This window comes from Sorex araneus, chromosome X, assembly GCF_027595985.1.
Source record: "Sorex araneus isolate mSorAra2 chromosome X, mSorAra2.pri, whole genome shotgun sequence".
Taxonomy (NCBI): domain Eukaryota; kingdom Metazoa; phylum Chordata; class Mammalia; order Eulipotyphla; family Soricidae; genus Sorex; species Sorex araneus.
In genome coordinates this window covers 114,750,849-114,763,319 of record NC_073313.1, presented here as the reverse complement: position 1 = coordinate 114,763,319, position 12,471 = coordinate 114,750,849, and positions in this window count along the sequence as shown.

Below are 12,471 nucleotides of genomic sequence, written 5' to 3'. Positions count from 1 at the left end.
CTCAAGAAATTCGACAAACAACGGGATGATGGTGATGATGATGATGATGATGATGATGATGATGATGATAATGATGATGGTGATTTTTTACCACTTTTGTCAGCTACATTTTTCAAAACAGAACAAAATCAAATTGAGTACAATGCTGTAACATGAACATTCATGTAGATACTAGTGATGAGAGCAGCTTCATGATGCTTGACCAAATTTTATTTCATTTCATTACTTTAGTCAGTGTTAGGAATTAGACCTAACATCTCACATATGTAAGGCAAGTGTTTTAGTGCTGGCTATATCCTTGGCCCTTGGACCATTAAACTTTGAAATTCATCATCATCATCATCATCATCATCATCATCATCATCATCATCATCCCGTTGTTCATCGAATTTCTCGAGCAGTCTCAGTAACGTCTCCATTCGTCCTAGCCCTAAGATATTAGAAGCCTCTCTTTATTCGTCCTTTCCAATGGTGCCGCACTGGAGGCTCTTTCAGGGTCAGGGGAATGAGACCCATCATTGTTACTGGTTTTGGCATATGAATACACCATGGGGAGTTTGCGAGGCTTGCCTATGTGGGCAGGAAACTCTCGGTAGCTTGCCAGGTTCTCCCAGAGGGAGAACTAGGCTATAAGATGTCCAGGAGCTTGGTTTTATAGTCTCTGGATGTTGGCCATTGATGGGATTACACGAGGCCGGGGGCAGTCCCTGGGTATGACCACCTAGCTACTGGAAAATGGGGAATCTGGGCGGAAGAGGCCCAGGCCCAATTCGAGCAGGCTTGGAGGTCTCAGGCCTGGGTCCCACACACCTGGGTTCCTCTGCCGGTTCCTTCATTCCTGAGGCTTATCCAAACCTGTGGAGAGGGAGGGGCCTTGAGCATGGCTGTGGCTAGGTTCTGCAGGTCTTCAGCCATGGGAGCTCTGCTCAGGGCAGGGAGGGAAACTGAAGCCCATCCCCTCCAAGGGGCCCCGGGGAAGACAGCTAGGCATGGGGGCAAGAGACTCTCTGACCCAAAAAGGAAAAAAGATGTGCAAGAGGGCAAGCAGACTTCTCTGGAGGTGGGAGAACTTGGAGGTGGTGGTGAGGGAAACACCGAGAAAGAGGCCACACCTTCAGCATCCGGCCACGCAGGGAAGCCCACAGGCTCAGCCGCATGAGGAGAAACAATTCTGATGTCGAAATCCTGGCAAAATGCAGGCCCTGGCAGACCTCCTCCCCTCCCTGCCGAGCACCCACCCTGCTGCGGGTATAAGGCTGATACTGCTGCAGGCCTGGGAAGCCGCCTGGTCAGAGGAAAATAAAGACTCCCCTGAGCTTGTGGTCCTGTTGCTGTTCACATGAGAAAAAAAGTGAAAGTGAGCTGGCTGCCAGCAGGGAGAAGGGCTTCCTCCCCTCTATGCTCTCTGCGCCCACACAGCAAAACCCAGACTGAAATTGAAATTATTATTACTATTTTATTGTTATTATTATTTTATATTTCTTACATCTTTATTTGATTTTTGTCTGGTAGATACTTTTTGGGGGGGGTCACACCCGGGGATGCACAGGGGTCACTCCTGGCTCTGCACTCAGGATTTACCCCTGGCAGTCAGTGCTCAGAGGACCATATGAGATGCTGGGAATTGAACCCCGGGTTGGCCGTGTGCAAGGCAAATGCCCTACCCGCTGTGCTATCGCTCCAGCCCCATGGTAGATGCTTTTATTTGCATTTTTTAAAATTTTTTATTAAAGAGCCACAAATTACAAAGTTACTGATAGTTGGTTTAGGTCATTTAAAAATTATAGTCATTAATGTATCATGATTTACAAAGTCATTCAAAGCTTTGTTTTAGATATGCAATGTTCTAGCACCGATCCCACTACCAGGATGAACTTTGTTCACTTATGCTCCCAGATGCCCTCCCTCCAAGCCTTCCCTTCCCAACAACCTCAGACTTTCCTCTCGACAGGTACATTTTTATTATTTTTTCACACAACTGATGGACCTGAATCCCTTGACACATTTTCTCTGTTGCTTCTCATCTATCTGTTCTCCCTTGACTCTCAGTTCCATTTCTTTCTTTCTCCTCTCTGTACTCTGAGGCTAGGGGTGATCTAGATATCACCCCCTTTAAACCATTGAATTCTCTTATCCAGTTATTCTAAATACCACATATAAACGATATCATATGTGTCTATCCTTTTCCTTTTGGTCCATTTAAAAAATGTAGGATAGCTAGATTTCTTTCAATACAAATGCCTCCATAGAAAAACTAAATGCCATTTTACAAACGATTTCACTCCACAATATAAGTGGAGTGTCTGATTAAGTAAACACTACCTTTCAGGGGAATTAAAATTAATGATCACATAACACCTTAGCATTGAAAGGACCAATATCAAATGTTGTAGGTGTGTACCAATATGGCCATTTCCAAATTGAATTTATCCCATTGTTGGAAAAAAGTTAAAGCACTGATATCTTGCATTGGCTTATGTAAAACATTGTGACTCTTATAGCCTGCTATGTATTTCTTACTTTCATTACTTCCATGTCTCCCATTGTTCCCATTTTCTTATTCTATATTCTATCTTGGAACTTGTCAATGAATATCTGAGCTTCTGTGTAGCAAATTTGAGCCATGGGGAATCTATTTTGCAACAATGAGTTCAAAGGATATGTTTAAAATATAATTTTAAATGAATTTAAATGTATAGCCTTGGGGCTGAAGACATAGTACTACAGGTAAGGCACTTGCCTTCCTTGTAGCCAACACAGGTTCAATCCCTGGCACCCCATGTGATTGCTTGAGCCTCCTGTATATATACATATATGTACAAATATATATATGCAAATATATTTTTATAAATATAAACACATATAAATATATATACATATATACATCAAATTGAGGTGATAGGCCCTTTTATGTAATTTAAAAACATTTCCCTTAACTTAGGAACCCATTACATACATACATTATCCTTTTCTCTTATTTGGCCATCTAGAATGGGGTTTCTTAACCAGGAGCAAGAGAGCCACAGTAGAAAGCACATTAATGGAGTGGGGAAAGTCACATGATTAGAGGGCTAATTGGTAGTGTGAGGTAGAGGATGGCACTGAGGGTTAAAAGTAAGTAAGGGATATTCTATTTTTTTTGGGGGGTCACACCTGGCGATGCACAGGGGTTAGTCCTGGCTCTGCACACAGGAATTACTCCTGGCGGCAATCAGGGGACCATATAGGATGCTGGGATTTGAATCCGGCTTGGCCGCGTGCAAGGCAGACGCCCTACCCGCTGTGCTATCACTCCAGCCCCCAGTAAGTGATATTCTTGATAAACTTTCAGTATCAATATTGCAAATTACAATGCCCAAGATGAGAGAGAGAGAGAGAGAGAGAGAGAGAGAGAAAGCTCCTGCCAAAGAGATAGGCAGGGGGTGAGTGGTGGGGGTGATGGGATGAAACCTGGGGACACTGGTGCTGGGAAATGTACACAGGTAGAAGGATGGTGTTGGAACACTCTATAAATAAAATCCAATCATGAACAGTTTTGTAATGGCCTATTTCACAGTGATTCAGTTAAAAAGCAAAAAAAAAAAAAAACGTAAGGTAAACATGCAAAAAAAAAAGAAAAGAAAAAAAAGGAACCAACTTCCCAGCGGTAGACAAATTTTTTGAGAAATTCTGATAGAAGATACCAACTTCCTTGTTAAATGAAAATATAGACATGGATGAAGGTTTTTTTTATATCTCATCATTTGGAAGATCCTCACAACCAAATAAATAAGCTATCCTCACTACTATTAGTATTATTGCATTGGCTTGTGTAAAACATATATATTGAAGGATATGTGTGTGTCAATTTTTAGGATTTCCTTCATTTCATACACATTGCAATTATAGCATAAACATTATACATGTACATATATACTTGGTACTTATTAGTAAAAACTAAAATGGTCAATGTATGATGCATTGACAAAGACTTGGCTAGCCTTTTCCTCTCTCTCTGACATTCTCTTTCTATGTTTAATTAGTGATGAACATTCCTATGCCCAAGTACATAATCATTGGGATAGAGAAGGGACCACTATGACAAAGTTGGAAATGATCGCTCTGGATAAGAACTGCATGCTGAAAATAGGTAAAGGAAGAAACATGAAAACCTCTCAGTATCTGTATTGTAAACCATAATGCCCAAAAGGAGAGAGAGAGAGAGAGAGAGGAGAGAGAGAGAAAGGTAAAGAGAGAGGAGAGAGAAAGTGCCTGCCATAGGAGTTTGGGAGGAGAGTGGCAGGAGGGAATCTGGGGCATTAGTGGTGGGAAATATACATTGGTTTGAGAGTTGGGTGTTGGAACACTGTATGACTGAAATCTGATAATGAACAGCTTTTTTACTCTGTCTCGTGGTGATTCAATAAAAAATAATTTTTTAATAAAATTAATATAGTTAATATTGTAAGCACTACTAACTTATCATAACATACATATTCTGTCACTGTCACTGTCATCCCGTTGCTCATCAATTTGTTCAAGTGGGCACCAGTAATGTCTCTCATTGTGAGACTTATTGTTACTGTTTTTGGCATATCCAATATGCCATGGGTAGCTTGCCAGGCTCTGCCATGCGGGCGTGATACTCTCGGTAGCTTGCCGGGCTCTCCGAGAGGGGCGGAGGAATCGAACACGGGTCGGTCGCATGAAAGGCGAACGCCCTAGCGCTGTGCTATTGCTCAATACCACAAAATCTTCAAGCAAGACTCTGCTGTCAGTTGAGCTGTCTCTCACTGTAATTGCAAATACATTACTGGGAATGAGAGTTGATTTAGGCAAAAGTGATGAGATCAACCAGCCTATAACTATGAAGTGGTAGTAATGTTAACAATTGTGTTAAAATATACATTTGCATTGTAGTTGCTCCAAACAATTAAACTGAGATATAAGCAGGTGCCAAACTCACCAAGAAAAATAGAGACTCCACTATACTGTGACGGGCTGGAGCGATAGCACAGCGGTTGGGCATTCACCTTTCACGCGGCTGACCCAAGTTCAACTCCTCTGCCCCTCTTGGAGAGTCTGGCAAGCTACGGAGAGTATCGAGCCCACGCGGCAGAGCCTGGCAAGCTACCCGTGCGTGTTGGAGATGCCAAAAACAGTAACAATAAGTCTCTCAATGAGAGACGTTATTGGTACCAGCTCGAACAAATCGATGAGCAATGGGATGACAGACAGACAGACAGATACTGTGAAAGTACTACTGAGATCAATGAAGGGGGTTGAATAGAGAAGGGTGGAAGTGGAGAGTAGGTAGGAAGAAAAAAAAGAACGCAGAAGGAGGGGGTAGGATATTTCGTATTATTCTCTCAGCATTTATCATCCATTAATTTCTTTTGGTTGATTATTTACTTATGTTTTATTTGAGAATTCAATAAAATAGATATGTGCAGAAAACAATATAACAAAAACCAGGATTCATACTAACCAGTGTGGTAAATGATCACATTTTAACATTGCCAAATATAAGGCATTTTGTCACATTTGCCTTATATTTGCTGTCTATTAAATAAAATATTTTATATATGATGAAGAAATGTTTATTCTTTGGTTTTGGTTGTGTAGTAACAACTACTTTGAAGATACATAAAATTGTATTCCAAAAACATATACATAAACTAAAAGTTATCTCAATTTAAAAGAATATTACAGGCAAACACTTTTCTTGTTTTATTGACTGCATCTGGCTGTATTCACGGCATACTCGTGGCTCTGAGCTCATGAATCACTTGTGATTCATTTCCATTGGGCTTGAGGAACCATATGAGGTTCTGGGGTTATAGCCCAGGTTGACTACATGCAAGGCAAGGACCATACCCACTGAAGTATCATTCCTGCTACAATTATTATAGGTAAACTTGAAGCAATCTTTTTCCATCCAAAATTCTATTTCATTCTTTCCATTCACACATACACTCTCTGGAGATATACATTATTATGCATTTAGTGGAAATACTTCCATTCCATCTTTATTTTCATGAATGCATAATTAACTAAAATAACTATTTACACATTTTTGTCTTGTTTTTTATTTTCTATTTGATAGTAATTTCGACTTATTTTTATAAATCAATGTAAGTTTATTATGACATGAATTTTTGTCTGATTTGTTAAAAATTGTAATCCTACTACTTAAAACAGTAACAGTATACACCAGAAATTCAGTAAAAGTGTTGAAGTAATAACACAGTGTACATGTTTTCTGAGCTGATGAGTTAGAACTGATGAGTTAGAGCTTCTTTGTGGTATATGCAACACAATACCTATTTATTATTGTTTGCAGTATGTTATATGCAATTTGAGTTTTGTCAGATACTGCTCCATACTTGCTCTCCTAAGAGAAAAACACACAGCGTATGCTTCTACATGCATACAATATGCTTCATACTTCACCTTCTTTTACAATAATGAAATATTTTCTGCTTTGGCTATTATTATAAATATTAGTGTATTAGTAAGTATTTAATTTGCATATATTATTGATAGTATGTTATAGCAGTTTTTACTTATTTATTTTTCAATTTCCCTTTATTTTAATCTTTCAATTTAATTTTTTTAGGTTTATGGAGACATCAGACACATATATCATACATAATTTAAGAGCTATGTTTATGCTTTGGTGTACATATGTGATGCAAAATTATTCCCAAAATAAGGGTAGTTAATGTCTTCAGTCTCACATGTACATTTTTGTGGTGATAACATTTAGGATCTACTCACTTAACAGCTTTCAATTATATATATTGAATGTAAGTTAATTATATTCCCTTTACTATACATTCGATTCTATAACTTAGGCATTAAAGATACAGTTTTTCCCCTTTCCTTCAGTCCCTAGTCCCTAATCACCATTCCACTATTTATACAAGTTCTTTTTTTAAGATCTCACATATAAATGGATGCATATATTACTTGTCTCTGACATTTTTTCACTTGACATATTGACCCTAAGGTCAATTGATGTCATAAAAGACAGTATTTTCTATTTATAGTTGGATAATATTTCATTGTGTTTACATGGATGATATATGTGCATCTATATCACATTTTCCTAAGCTATTTTTTTAACAATTGACATTTAGGTTGTTTCCATGACTTGGTTATTGCAAATAACATTGCAAAGGCCATGGGAGTGGAGATAAATCTTCAAGATAGTGTTTTCACTTCCTTTAGTTATATAACCAAAATTGAGTACTCTCAATCATATTTAAATTTTTTTCATCAACTTCCATTACTGTTTTTCTTAGTAGCTGAAATAATTTATACTCCCACTAGTCATGCGCAAGTGTTCCTTTAATTCTACATCCTTACTGATAGCTTTATGTATTGTCTCTTTGATGATTGAAATTCTAGCAGGTGTCAAGTTTGTGGTCTTGATTTGCATTGCCATGATGATTACTAATTTTTAAAATCTTTCCATATAATTGTTATCTATTATCTTTTCTTAGGAAACATATCTACTAACGTTTGTTGTCCATTTTAAAATCATTGTTTTTTGCAGGATAACCTTGGTTTGTCCTTTCTGCCTTGCCACAGGAAGCTTAGATGTATTGGGTTACTCTCATCACAGTGCTCCCATTCCTGTTTGTTTATTTGTAACTTCTTTCTTTGTACTCTGCTTCCAAATCTGTCAATTACCTTTGCCTCCTGATCAGAATTCAGAGCAGTGTCCTTTTTGTATAGACACAGGAAGAGAGTTAATGCTATGCTTTTGTAACTCAGAAGTTAATTAACTCCAGAAAATATTACCTCCTGGACATCTGTTCTCTTGACTTAAGCCTCAGTTGCCCTTACTTCCTAGCACCCTGAAAGCAGGGTCCCGACGAGGAACTGGATGGACCCAGGGCAAGAAGTGAGCTACCCTGGCATCAAAATAGGCCTGGCCAAAGTGCCATAATACTTAACTGTAAGTTAAGAGCATGGTCATGGACAAATTCTATCATGATCCGGAAAGTAGTAACTAGATTTGAATCCTGATAAGGTTAGGAAAGATTAATCTGGCCTGAGCACTATAGTCTGAGATCTATAGCAAGATGTTCCCAGGAGAGCCAGCCTACAAACTCAATGTATCTCTTACTGTGTCCATACAAAATAACTAATATTAAGATGTTAATTAAGTTATTGGACTAAAGAGAGGAGAAAACACCCTTAGGTGGTATTTCTGCCCTTGAGCCTGATGGGTGATCAGGAAGGGCCTCTGATATGTTGATGTTGCTACCCCCAATACTAGGGAGTTGGAGAGAGACTAAAGAGAGAGAGAGCAGGGCAGCAAGATGGAGAGACTAGCAAGGGGGAGAGACTAGCAAGGGGGAGAGACTAGCAAGGGGGAGAGACTAGCAAGGGGGACAGAGGGAGAAGAATGTAAGGGAAAAATGTAGGAGCAGGTGCGTGGGAAGACGAGATGCAGCTGTGAGAGGGAGTGTGGAGGGATAAGTGGGAAAGACAGGAGGGATGCGAATGAGGGGCAGTGTGAGACTAGAATGAGGGACACAGTGAGACTGGAACAGGTGCGTAGGGAGAATGGAATAAATGTCAACTGACCACCAACCAGCCTGGTGGCCCTCGTCTCCACCTTTGTCCGCCGATGGCATCGTCCCACCTCGGGTGGAGAAGCAGCCTGAGGCCACTGAACTCAAGCAGTGAGAGAGAGTCATAGGGCTCTCCCTAGCTGCCTTGAGATTACACAGCTTTTACTATTGACTTATAAAAATTCTTATACATTTGCATTATAATCACTGATCAGATAGTTGGTTTGCAAATATTTTCTCACATTCCACGAGTTATTTTTTCTTTCCATTTTTTTCTACATAAAAACTGCTGTTTTGGAAGACATAATTTGCTATAGAATGTAAAACCTGGGTTCTCTCAGATACTAATCTTTATTATTTATTGAAATATTTTGAATATTTTGCTATTCAAAATAAAAAGTTATTGACATAACATTGCTTTATAATAATAGATAAGTTTCAGTTATGTGGCACTATAATTTAATATCTTTGTATACTTTATTATGATTAGTAGCAAAAGTTTAGTTTTCATCCACAACCAAACAATTAGCTCTATTTACCTGTGTCACCCCTTTCTTAATCTCCACTCCCTCTGGTTACAGCCACAGATCTTTTTTCTAAGGGTTTTGTTTTGTTTTGTTCTTTGTTCATTTTCTTAGTTTCTGCATATTCCACATATGTATGAAAAATTTTCATACTCCTTCTGACTAAATAACCTCCCTTCTGATTTCACTTAACAAAATAACCTTAAGAATCATCTATGTTGTTGCATATGGCAAGATTTCATACTTAAAATATCCAAATGGTATTCTTGTGTGTGTCTCTATGTGGGTACATACAACATTATATTTATTCTTTCTATCTTCAATGGTTACTTGGATTATTTTGATAAATTGGCTACTTAAAATAATACTGCATTTGTCATTTTAAACTAGTGTTTTATTTCTTAAATACTTAGAAGTGGAATTTCTGTACTATAAAGTATTTTGATGAATAATATTTTTAGAAAAACCTCTAATGTTTTCTATAATGCCTGAATATGTTTATATTACCACAGCATTGTGTGAGGATTCCCCTTTATCCACCCCTTTCAAACAATTGCTGTTATTTTGTCTTCTATTTTTTTTAAGTGCTGGGTATTGAATTGAATTCAAGGCTTCACATATGTAAAGTATGCATTTGTTCACTGAGCCACACCTCCAACTCTTTTGTCTTCTCTCTAATAGAAGTCTAAACAATATATGAAATGATAGCTCATTATGGTTTTTACTTAAATTTCCCTAAAAATAAGAGATAATTAGTTCACCTATTCCTTTTTTCCCCTTTTCTCAGTTATCCATCTAGATGTCTACAAGTCTTCATTTGTAAAATGTCTATCCAGATTCCCTGACCATTTTAATCAGATTGTTTTGTTGTTGTGTTATATAAGTTCTATATTTGGAATATTAAAACCCTTGTCATATATTTATATATGTATATGATTTGAAAATATCTTCTGTCACCCAGTAAGCAGCATTTTCATTTTGTTTTGGTATCTCTTGTGCTGAAGATTTTTAAGTTTGGTATATCCCCATTTGTTTATTTCTGGTTTGTTTTCACTTGCTTTTCGGAGTGAAAACATCCCCAAAAGCTGATGTCAGAGAGGTTAATACCTATGCCTTCATTTATGTATATTATACATATTATTTGTATTTATTTATACTTTTGAGTTTTATATTCAAACCTATCTTGAATTATTCTTCATGCATAGTATAAAATGGTGGTCTAGTTCATTTTTTCCCCCATGAGACTCTAGTTTTGCAAGTACCATTTATTGGAAGTTCTTTCAGTTCTCCACTTATATTCTTGGATACTTTGTTATAAAGTAATTGTCCACATATGTGCATGTGAGTTTCTACTTCTGTGCCCTCAATCCTGTTCCACAGATCTGTGTCTAATTAATTCAAATATCATGCTAGAGCATAAGCTCTTAATTTTTATAAATTATCACTTGTTTCATGTTTATGTTGTTTATGAATTTTAATCAATATTTTAAAAACCATTTTCAACACCCATGTCAAAGACCTTTAACCTGTTTATTATTTTAGTAGTTTTAAAGTTTCAGATCACACATTTAAATCTTTAACCTAATTCAATATTTACAAGTGGAGTAAAAGAGAAGGCATGTGAATATCCAGATTTCTAAATATTATTTGTTGAATAGACTATTTCCCCTTTAATTATTGTTCAATTCTTTATCAAATACAAGTTGGTTGCATATGATTATAGAAGGATTTATTTCTGAGCTCTCAGTTCTGTCCCATTGATCTACATTTGTCTTTCATTTTGCTTTTTGGGTCACTCCCAGCAATGCACAGGGGTTACGCCTGGCTCTGCGCTCAGGAATTACTCCTGACGGTGCTCAGGGGACCATATTGGATGCTGGGAATGGAACCCGGGTTGACCGAGGGCAAGGCAAACGCCCTACCTGCTGTGCTATTGCTCCAGCCCCTGTCTTTCATTTTTATGCTAGTAATATGCTGTTTTTATTATTGGATATTGTGGCAACCATCCCTGTACTCCCTCTTTAGTAAATTCTGTAAAGTCATATCAATATTTATCACTTCAAATCTCAGCTTAGTTTCATTTCTCTTTTGTTCTGGTCTCTATTTCATTTATTTTTGTTTGATTTTTATTTCATTCATTCTGCTAACTTTTAGCTTAATATTCTTTTGTTTGTTTGTTTGTTTTTGCTTTTTGGATCACACCTGGTGATGCACAGGGGTTACTCCTGGTTCTCCACTCAGGAATTACTCCTGGCGATGCTCAGGGGACAATATGGGATGCTGGGATTCGAACCTGGGTCAGCCGCGTGCAAGGCAAACGCCCTACCCGCTGTGCTATCACTCCAGCCCCTTAATATTCTTTTAAGTTTCTCAAGACACAAAGTTTCTTTGTGATTTCATTTTTAATGTAGATATTATCAACATAAACTTTAAGCTATTTTTTGGCATCTGACAATTTTTGTTATTATATACCTACTTTCCCACGAGATCTTTAAATCTTCACTTTCATTTCATTTTGGTTCATGTGTCATTTATATTACATTTGTGAATTTTCAGTTACTATTTGTGATTTTCAGTTACATTTTATTATGATTAGAGAAATTCTTGATGTGATTCAAATCTTCTTACAGTTGTTAGAGTTTCCTTTGCACCTAATTTGTTATCTATAATGGACAATGTCCCTGTGCAGTTGAGAATAACGTGTTGTCTTTTTATCATTTTATTATAGTTTATATAGGTATAATAGTATTAAATGTTACAGTAGCAAGAGACAAAATTACTACAGACAACCACCACCAAAGTGTCTGCAACCCTTCACCACTGTCTCTATCTCACTCCTATCTAGCTTTCTTCACCACCCACCTCGCCCTACTATTTAGCAATTTGTTTGTATTCCAAGAATGTTTAGGTGTTCAGTATTCTTTGCATTCAACAGGTGAAGGAGATCATTCAGTATATTTTGTTCTCCCTCTGACTTGTTTTGCTCTTTAATTCTATCTATGTTGCAGTGAACTTTTAAATGTTATTCATATTTCATATTTTGGGACAAACGGATAGCACTTTGCTATAATTTCACATACTTTTAACTTTCATTAAGTTTTAGTCACTATGTATTACAGTTACAAACTTATTCATTATTAAAATACCACAGATTCTTGATTCTTTTATCCATTGTTGGACAGTTAGGTAATTTCCATGTTCTTAACATTGTATTAAGATCTACAGTGAAAATAGATGCACATGTATTCTCTCCATTAATGCTTTGTGTTTGGGAAGCAGCTGACAAGAAGTAGAATCACTGGGTATGGGAGCTTTATTTTTACTTTGTTGAAAAATCTCTATATTATTTTTCATATAGACTGAATCAAAGGTCATTCTTA